A 9,346-nucleotide genomic window follows, 5' to 3' on the forward strand; every position below is an offset into this window, starting at 1 on the left:
CCCAAGTGTGCTGGTGTCAGTACAGCTTTCTTACTCATAGATCAGGATGGAGTACTTCCATGCCACAGATTCAAGCATTATCAATATGATATACAACTAACTAAGCCCAGAGAACAACAGGGAGATATCAGTATCTTTTACTTTTACTCAGTAAAAGTAGGTGAGAAACTCACACCAAAGACCAAACCAGCAAATTGGCTCCATGTGGCAAGACCAATCTTAAAACATGAGCTCTGTCACAATCACAGACTATGTTTCCTCCTAAATTACTAAACATGTAATCTCCAGTTAGAGCAATTTAGACAAAACTTCAGGAAAATTATTTTTTTAATTATAGATATTTTCCATGAAAATACAAATATTTTCAAAGAGAACATGAACTCACTTCCAGATGGATGCAAAGAGGATAAGAATAAAATGCCTGGATGAATACTCAGAGAAAACAAGCAAATGAAATATCAAAGACAATTGAGAATATGAAAATAGAATTGAACCAAATATAGAGATATGGAAAAGTTATGCTAAAATGATGCTTGAAGTAAAAACTTCTTAAATCAAATAAAATTCTAAGTGGAAAGTCTCATCAGTAGAATAATCATGGGCACATTAGGATACCAGTGATTGGAGACAAGCTAGAGAATTCGGATCATTTAGTCAAAGCATAATAAATCTTAAGAAGCACAGGGATGCAACATTTGAGTCCTTTGGGACATATGAAAAGAGCAAATCTATAAGTTAAGAGGTAGGAGAATGAGGAGAATTCTAGGGCAAAGACATGGAAATATCTTAAATAAAACCATAGAATAAAATTTACCTATACTATGCATAGTCCCATGTTAAAAGTTACCACTATTATTAATACTAATAGTATCAGTAATATAAAAAAAAACCTTTATTCTGATTTGCCTTCTCCTGACCTAACTCTGTGTCTCTCTCTGTCTGTCTCTGTGCCTCTCTGTGTCTGTCGCTCTGTCTCTCTCTCTCTACCTGTCAGTCTCTATCTGCCTCTCCCTCTCTCTCCTCCTCCTCTGAAGTAGTGTTGCCCAGGCTACCCTCAATGTCATGCTCTTCCTGCTACAGCCTCCCAAAGGTGATCAGCACAACATCTACCTAAGGATACTTTCTGAAATTAGAATTTTTCTACACTAATTGCATGATTAATTATATGTATTATTCCAAAATATAACTCTAACTTTAATGGGTAAAAGGAGAGGAGAATTTTAGAGGGAACAATATATGTTCATTTTCCAGAATCATGGTCTGAGTTTATAAGAAATGCTATGTTCCAACCTGGAAACAGCTTAATGATGTTTTTGTAGTAATCAAACAAAAGGAAGTCATGAATCATGGTACTTTTCAAATACTTTGGTGAAAATATCAGGTAGATAGATTATAGCAAATTGGGGAATCTCTACCAAAGGCATCAGATAATATCTCACAACATGCTTAGCCTTTGGGTCAGTGCCAGCTAGTGGCCTGTTGACATATTTCAAAAGGATTTATCAATTAGTCATAAAAATGCCCATTAAAACAAACAAGTGTGAGGAGCTGCCCTTGCAATCACCATTACAAGATTGCGCTGATATCCGGTGTTCTAACTAGTAAACAAGTAGTCTGCGCATGTGCTGGGGTATTTTTCCATGCCTTGTGCCCTGCCTGTCCCGTGGCGTCAACTGGGCTGATAATGAGCAGCCAGTCAGGGTGAAACACGTCTCCAACTGCTCTTTGTGGGTTATAAAAGGACTGAGTTTCCTGTATTCGAGGTCTTCCTGATAAGTAAGCAATAAAGCTTTGCCATAGAAGGATCCGGTTGTCCGAGTATGTTTTGCTGGCGAAACGTTACAAGGACATAATGGTGCCGAAACACCCGGGACTATATCATCACCAGGTGTGGGGCGGATTCAGAACTACGGGTCAATACAGCTCTACAAGGTATGGCCTTGAACTTTCTCCAGTGTTAGAAGCCTTTCTGTTACTTTTCACAGGGCTCGTTCTCTTCTTTAGATTGCGTACAGTTTCCACAGGAGGAATTGCTAACTAGTGTTCAGACGAGGTCAGGCAAGGTTAGAAAAAAGGCAAGAAGATAGCATGGGAGCCTCCCACTCTGTGGTGACCGCCTTACAGTCGGTCCTGAGGCAGCGTGGCTTGAAAATCTCCACCAAGACACTAGAAGGCTTTGTAAAAGAGATAGACCACATAGCACCGTGGTTTGCATGCTCAGGGTCCTTAACTATCCCCTCTTGGGAGAAACTCAGGGGAGATTTAGTTAGGGAGCAGGAGAACAGCAAACTTAAAGCAGGAAACATGCCGTTGTGGAAGCTCATTAGATCGAGCTTAAAGGATGAGGAATGTCAACAAGTAGTTAAGGCAGGGCAGAAAATTCTGGACGAAGTTCAAGAAAGCCTATCAGAGGTAGAGCGGGGAGAGAGAGTAGGAGCAAAGAGGAAACATGGTGCACCAAATAAGCATACAGGCCTTTCCACGATTCTCGAACCCGAGGAAAAGATTATGTCGGGGAAGAATACCCGGGGAGAGATAAGAAGAAAGGAGGAGAAAAAAACAAAAGAAAAAACCTCAATCTGTGGAGGTCCCTAAAAGAGGGAGCCTATACCCGCCGCTAGATGAGTTTAAGCAGCTAGCTTTTAGCAGCTCAGAATCAGATAAAGAACTTGAGGAAACAGACTCGGAGGAGGAAAAAGCTTGTTATGAGAGAGAAAAGTACCAGCCAGATAAAATTCGAGCTAATCAGTCAAGAAAAAAGCCAAAAGCAGCTGGTGAAGGCCAGCTTGCTGCTGGGCTTCAAGGTCATAGTGCACTTCTGCTCTATGCGGAGCCCCCGCCCTGCGTAGTAGTGCGTCAGCCCTGTGCAGAGAGGCAGTGCACAGACTCCTTCATTCCAAGAGAAGAACAAAGGAAGATGCAACAGGCATTTCCGGTCTTTGAAGGAGCCGAGGGTGGGCGTGTTCACGCTCAGGTAGAGTATACACAGATTAAGGAGTTTGCGGAGTCTGTCCATAACTATGGAGTCAGTGCCAATTTCACTGTAGCACAAGTCAAAAGGCTTGCGACCTTGGCAATGACTCCCGGGGACTGGACAACGGTGATAAAAGCTGTGGCTCCAAATATGGAAATGTATCTTGAATGGAAAACATTGTGGCAAGATTTCTGCCAGACGCAAGCAAGGGCTAATGCTACCGTGGAGTAAAAAAGGAGAAAAGAGAAAAACAAAAGATAATATAAAATATAAAGATACAAAAGATAATATAAAATATAAAGATACAAAAGATAATATAAAATATAAAGATACAAAAGATAATATAAATTATAAAGATACAAAGGATAATATATATTAAGTCAATTTACCCTCCTCTCGAGGACTTTGACTAAAGAGGCAGCCTTCATTAAAGGCTTAAAGATAGCTCTCAAGGTCACTGTGCCTCCTCTCTCATTCACTGGCAGTATTCCCAGAAGAAGGAGATAAGGAAGTAGAGTCTGAACATGAGAGAGAGAAAATACATTTTAGAAAAGCAGTTATACCCTGTTTGGGATCTTTTAGCAAAAAAGAGAAAAAATGAAAATAAGCTATTTCAGAGCTCTCCTGGAGACATAAGGAAAGTGGGAGACGTCCTAACTTTCTCTCTGGCTTCTATGGAAATTTTTTTTTTTTTTTTAAAGATTTTATTTATTATATGTAAGTACACTGTAGCTGTCTTCAGACACTCCAGAAGAGGGCGCCAGATCTCGTTGAGGATGGTTGTGAGCCACCATGTGGTTGCTGGGATTTGAACTCTGGACCTTTGGAAGAGCAGTCGGGTGCTCTTACCCACTGAGCCATCTCACCAGCCCCTATGGAAATTTTCTTAGCTCTGGTTAAAATATCTGTGTCCCTTTGAGACACCAAGTTATATTGTCTGTCTGTCTATTGTCTATTTTTGGTGCACCAAATTGTCCATGTGTCTATTGATTCATATTTGTTTTTGTTTGGATGATTGAATGATTGTTGTTCTGTGTTTCATGTTGAAAAATAAAACTTTATATGCTGGCTGTCCATACTTTAACTTGTTTATAAGTTAGCTGCACTGTGGCTGGGAGCCAAGTACAGCTGAGGAAAAGCCTTGCTGAGGGCCCATTGCAAACAGAGCTCTTAAAGGGGCAGGCAGCCTTTAGCTTGTAACAGAAAGTTAACTTAAAATTGGGAACTCAAGGTTGGAGTCTTTCTAAACAACATGAACAAACACAAGAAAACAAGTCTTTAAGGATACTTCAACATAGAGATAATCTTTGAGCCAAGACTCTGGCAGAGTGTTCAGATTGAAAAAAGTTTGCATTTGGGTTGTGCGGCACTTCTTAGAGCCTTATTACAGACCTATCCAGATGTTGTTCTAAATAAAATTTAAATTCAAAAGTTTATAAAAGGTCAATTAGGTTGTGAAATTTATCAATACATTGCGATCTGACTTGCCTACTCTATATAAAGTTATAGTGTATAGAGTTTGCTTACATGTGTAAGTGTCTTTTCCTTGTTCCAAACAGCCATTAATTTGGTTATTGCAGAATATTGATGTTTGATCTATTACATACCATCATATAAAGTAAAATTGATAATCGTTATCCCAAGATAAGTTAAAAAATTATAAATTCATGCATGCATGCATCCCATTTACTGTGTTTAAAAAATAGCCTTTATATGAGAGAAAAGTATATGTAAATTGAATCCCATGCTTATCCTGTTTCAGCACAGATAATTAAATTGTGTGCTGAAGATGGTGTTTAAAAATATTGAACAATCAAACTTTAAGTTGTATATTAATAGTTAATATTATATCTCAGAGCTTACAATTGCTTATGCAACTTATAAAAAAGAAAAAATACTGTTTCTTTAAGAAAATTGTTTTTGGGCAGTTAAGAAATTGTCCTAAGTTGCCTGGAAAAGACCCCCAGGATTTGATTTTGTGTTATAGAGGTTTACATAAAGCTTTAATTAATAAAAATTACAGATAGCTCCTGAAAAGATACAAACTCAGGATTCTTGTATTTATTTGGGTTTTAAAAGATAGTTATTTGCAGAGACAACTTGAAGACTTTCTCTAATTTCTGATTAAAAAATAAATAAATTATACACAAGTGACTATAATGACTTTTCAAGCATTCTAGTTACAATCTCTCTTCAAGAGAAACAATTGAAAGGTAATTAGTCACTGTTCATGTTATATTAAAACTAACAGTTCAGTATCTAAAATTTTGATAAAAATACAAGATTGTATTTTGATGCGCAAGCACCCCTTTTATATTCAACCTATTAGAGCACATACATCATTACCTGGCTCCTATTCAAGAGAAAAATTCCTAAGCTGAAGTTAGCCACTGGCAAGAAAGACTAAACAGATAAGTCCTAGCTGTTTATTTTGTAAATCTAAATAGTATATATGACTGATGCTTCCTAAAAGCTCTATGGTCTTAGGCTGAATAGCCACCCTAGAAACAAATGTTCTGTTCTTGTTAGTCAGAAACATTCATGACCTACACCTGGCATCAAGGCAACCGACTCCCACAGTCTATGTCCTGGGGAGGACACGAAATGTATACGAAGGCCTCTATCTCAAACCGGTCATTAAGTAACTAAGAAAATTAAAACTTCTTTAAAAAACAAAAACAAAAAGGGGGGATAAAGGCTATGACGCCAAAGATGGCTCTATCCCTTATAATATTTACTCTTAATTTCTTAAAATTGGATAATGCTGGGAGATCACCAGCTGAAAGGCACAGACAATGGCCTCAATCACTCAATGAAATGGTCAAGTGGAAGAATGTCCTTGATAATAAATGATATAGCCCGGATCCTATTTTAATAAGATCCAGGGGAGCTATATGTGTTTTTCCACAGGAGGAAGATAATCCCTTTTGGATTCCGGAGCGCCTCACTCGAAGAATCCAGCTCTCGGACGATGAGTCACAAGAACAAGATCTCAAGACATCGATGGATCATACTCCTCATGCTGGAGATTCTGGTTCCTAGTATATCTGGAGAGTTTAGATGGGGAATTATGTCAACTTTCTCTCTTCCTATGCCAGTAATGTATAATGCACAAATATTTCCACACCTTTTCACTACAGATAAAGAACTGGGACTTGCGTATTTGCCTTTAGATGAACAGATTCAGGTTTGCAAGAAAATAGAACTTTCTTCATACAGGGAAGCCTGTGCTTTGTACTAATTTCTTCATTGCAAGATAAGAGTCAATGCATATCCTTGTATAATCAATCAGCAGCCTGGTTAAAAAGGGCCTCTTTTGGCAGAGCGGCTTTTGAGATGAAGACTGATGCCATAGTTATAAGAGGATGGTGGCCCAGCCGAAAAGGTGGAAGTTCTGGAAATAAGCCGCCTTCACAACCTAGAATGGCACCCTTTTGCAAGGAAGGGTCCATGGAAGATGTAATGTTACCTTGGACAGGCTGCCAAGCTAAAAACTATACTTGGGCAATAGAGAAATATTTTTCCTTTTCCCCATATATTAGTAGAGAGTATAATGATACTTTTGCTGGATATGATTTTAGTACTATGGACCCCCTCCGAACTAATACTAACCCTTTTGATCAGTGGTTGCTTTGTGGGATTAATGGAAGCTGTACTGATCTCCCCCCCCCCCATGGCAATGATTGGAGGAGGTTCTAGTGAGAAAGGAGAAATGACCTTTGATTGGAGAAGTACCCCGTGCCAGAATGAAAAACAGGGTTCAAATTTTAAATGGACTATATCCAATCTTAAATATAAAAAACAAAAGGAGGTAAATTTTACCACCACCCCGGTATGTGTATGGCCCCCGTTTTTATGGGTGGTAAGTAAAACAAGCTTGAATCAGAATCAGGTAGAGATAGATTGCTCACAAGAAAAATGTTTTTATGCCTTATGCTGGGATGCCAATAAATATCCTTTTGCTTTGGTTACCCGCATGCCTAGATTTGTCCCTGTTCCTGTAGATGCACCTAATAGCTTGAGTTTGTTTCGAGAGAAAAGAAGTTTTGGTATTTCTGCTATTATAGTTGGATTGGTGGCCACAGCGGCGGTTGCAGCCTCTGCCACGGCCTCGCAACTTGCTCTATCTACTAGTATTCAAACAACACAAACTATTAATGAGCTTTCTATGACGGTCACAATGGCTTTAGATAAACAGGCCACAGCCAACTCACAAATACAAGGAGGGTTGATGCTGATAAATCAACGCATCGACTTAGTCCAAGAGCAGGTGGATATTCTTTGGCAGTTGGCTCAATTGGGTTGTGAATACAAGATGCCTGGTCTTTGTGTTACTTCTGTTCAGTTTGAAAATCTTACAAGAGCAGCAAATTTGTCAAAAGCTTTGTCTCGTTATATGTTACAGAATTGGACCATGGAATTTGAGCAAACGCTTCGAGAGTTGAGAGCTGCTATTCTACAAGTGACGAAGGGCTTCTCCACCTGGATTTCCTCTGCATTTTCCTACTTTAAGGAGTGGGTGGGGGTAGGCTTGTTTACCGTGATCCTATGCGGTGGAGCGTTGCTTTTGCTCTGGATGGTCTGTAAATTTAAAGCCCAAACAAAAAGGGACAGGATGGCAATAACCCAAGCACTTGCAGCACTAGAACACGGTGCCTCCCCTGGTATATGGTTATCTATGCTTAAGCAATAGGTCGCTGGCCGCTCAGCTCTTGCACCCCACGAGGCTAGTCTCATTGCACGGGATAGAGTGAGTGTGCTTCAGCAGCCCAGGAGAGTTGCATGGCTAAGCACTGCAGTAGAAAGGCTCCGCGGCATAAAATGAGCCTATTCTAGGGAGACATGTCATCTCATATGAAGGTTGAGTGTCCAAGTGTCCTTCCCCCAGGAAAAACGATACGGGAGCGGACCAAGACCCCTCTGGGTGATGAGCCTGGGAGGTTTTGTATAATGCCCCTATTTTTGCACACTGGGGATTTGACCTCTATCTCCACTCTCAATGTATGGGTGGCCTATTGCTCTTAAATAAAAGAAAAGGGGGAGATGTGAGGAGCCGCCCTTGCAATCACCATTACAAGATGGTGCTGATATCCGGTGTTCTAACTAGTAAACAAGTAGTCTGCGCATGTGCTGGGGTATTTTTCCATGCCTTGTGCCTTGCCTGTCCCGTGGCGTCAACTGGGCTGATAATGAGCAGCCAGTCAGGGTGAAACACGTCTCCAACCACTCTGTGGGTTATAAAAGGACTTAGTTTCCTGTATTCGAGGTCTTCCTGATAAGTAAGCAATAAAGCTTTGCCGTAGAAGGATCCGGTTGTCCGAGTGTGTTTTGCTGGCGAAACGTTACAAGGACAAACAAGGACAATTAAAAGTGATTAACTGATTAAAGATCGTTCAGGATGCTTTGGCATCAAGACCACAACACTGCAATTCTTCACCATCATGGATTTTCTAACAGACAGCTCTCCTCTGGGAACTTCAGTCCACAGAAAGTAGATTCCAAGGACATGGGACAGGAACTTTTAGCATTTTGACACATTATTTCTTGGATGTACTCAATCATCCCACTCTAAACTCAGAATAATCACAATTGTTAAAGATTGTTTCTTATATTGTTGTTTTGTGAGGTGCAGGGAGATTTCTTCCTTTTTGTTAATTTATTATTTCATGCACCAATGTAACATATTATAGTCACACTAACTAGCCCCCATCTTTCTTACTCACCTCTTCTAAAACCTCCCCCTTCCTAAGCAGTCCAACGACTACAGCCTACTCTTTTATTTTTTGATTTGCTTTTGTTTAAATTTGTTCTGTGACCCACTGCATCCCCTCCCTGATGCTCTTGCCCTGAGTTCATGACTCTCCTTGCAGATCACTAAAGTAAAAGCCATGAGTCCAGGGTGTGGACCAAGCTTTGTTACACTGACCTGCCTCCTGAAACCTGTACATTGGTCTCTAATATTCTCCCATTGAGCTTATTATTTAGTTAGCGATGCAATGGTCACTAGTTTTCTTCATTATAATCTATAGGGAGATCCCGTAATCTCTGAAAATCCCCAGTGCCAATGAAGGTACTGAGAAACTGTAGCAGTAAATATCCCTGTTGGCTTCCTGTCTCTCCTCACCTTTAACCCTGTCCTGACTTAATTCTAAGCCATTCAGTTACTGCAAACCTCTGTGCAGAGAATTAACAAAAGACCATATCACACTTTGAGCTCCCTGGCCTTTATTTGAATAGCTCTTAGATACCCTCACTGAGTTAGTGTGAAAGCTATTCTGTCTTTAGTTGGTAACCCGTAGGACCTAAGACCTCATTGGGGAAATAGAACCCAAGATGTTCCCTGGAAGCCCTAAAAGTGCTGTGAGCAACGAA

General features: G+C 40.0%; 1 long non-coding RNA gene across 1 annotated transcript; it reads left to right on the top strand.

Annotated features, from left to right (window-relative positions):
- The first annotated feature begins 1,784 nt into the window (after positions 1-1,784).
- On the top strand, positions 1,785-8,282 carry LOC147001068 (uncharacterized). The gene is made up of 2 exons (XR_015045475.1): positions 1,785-1,932; positions 5,885-8,282. It is a non-coding gene; the product is annotated as an uncharacterized LOC147001068 (long non-coding RNA).
- The last annotated feature ends 1,064 nt before the right edge of the window (positions 8,283-9,346 follow it).

This window comes from Mus caroli, unplaced genomic scaffold, assembly GCF_978045245.1.
Source record: "Mus caroli unplaced genomic scaffold, Mus_caroli_1 scaffold_15, whole genome shotgun sequence".
NCBI classification, from domain to species: domain Eukaryota; kingdom Metazoa; phylum Chordata; class Mammalia; order Rodentia; family Muridae; genus Mus; species Mus caroli.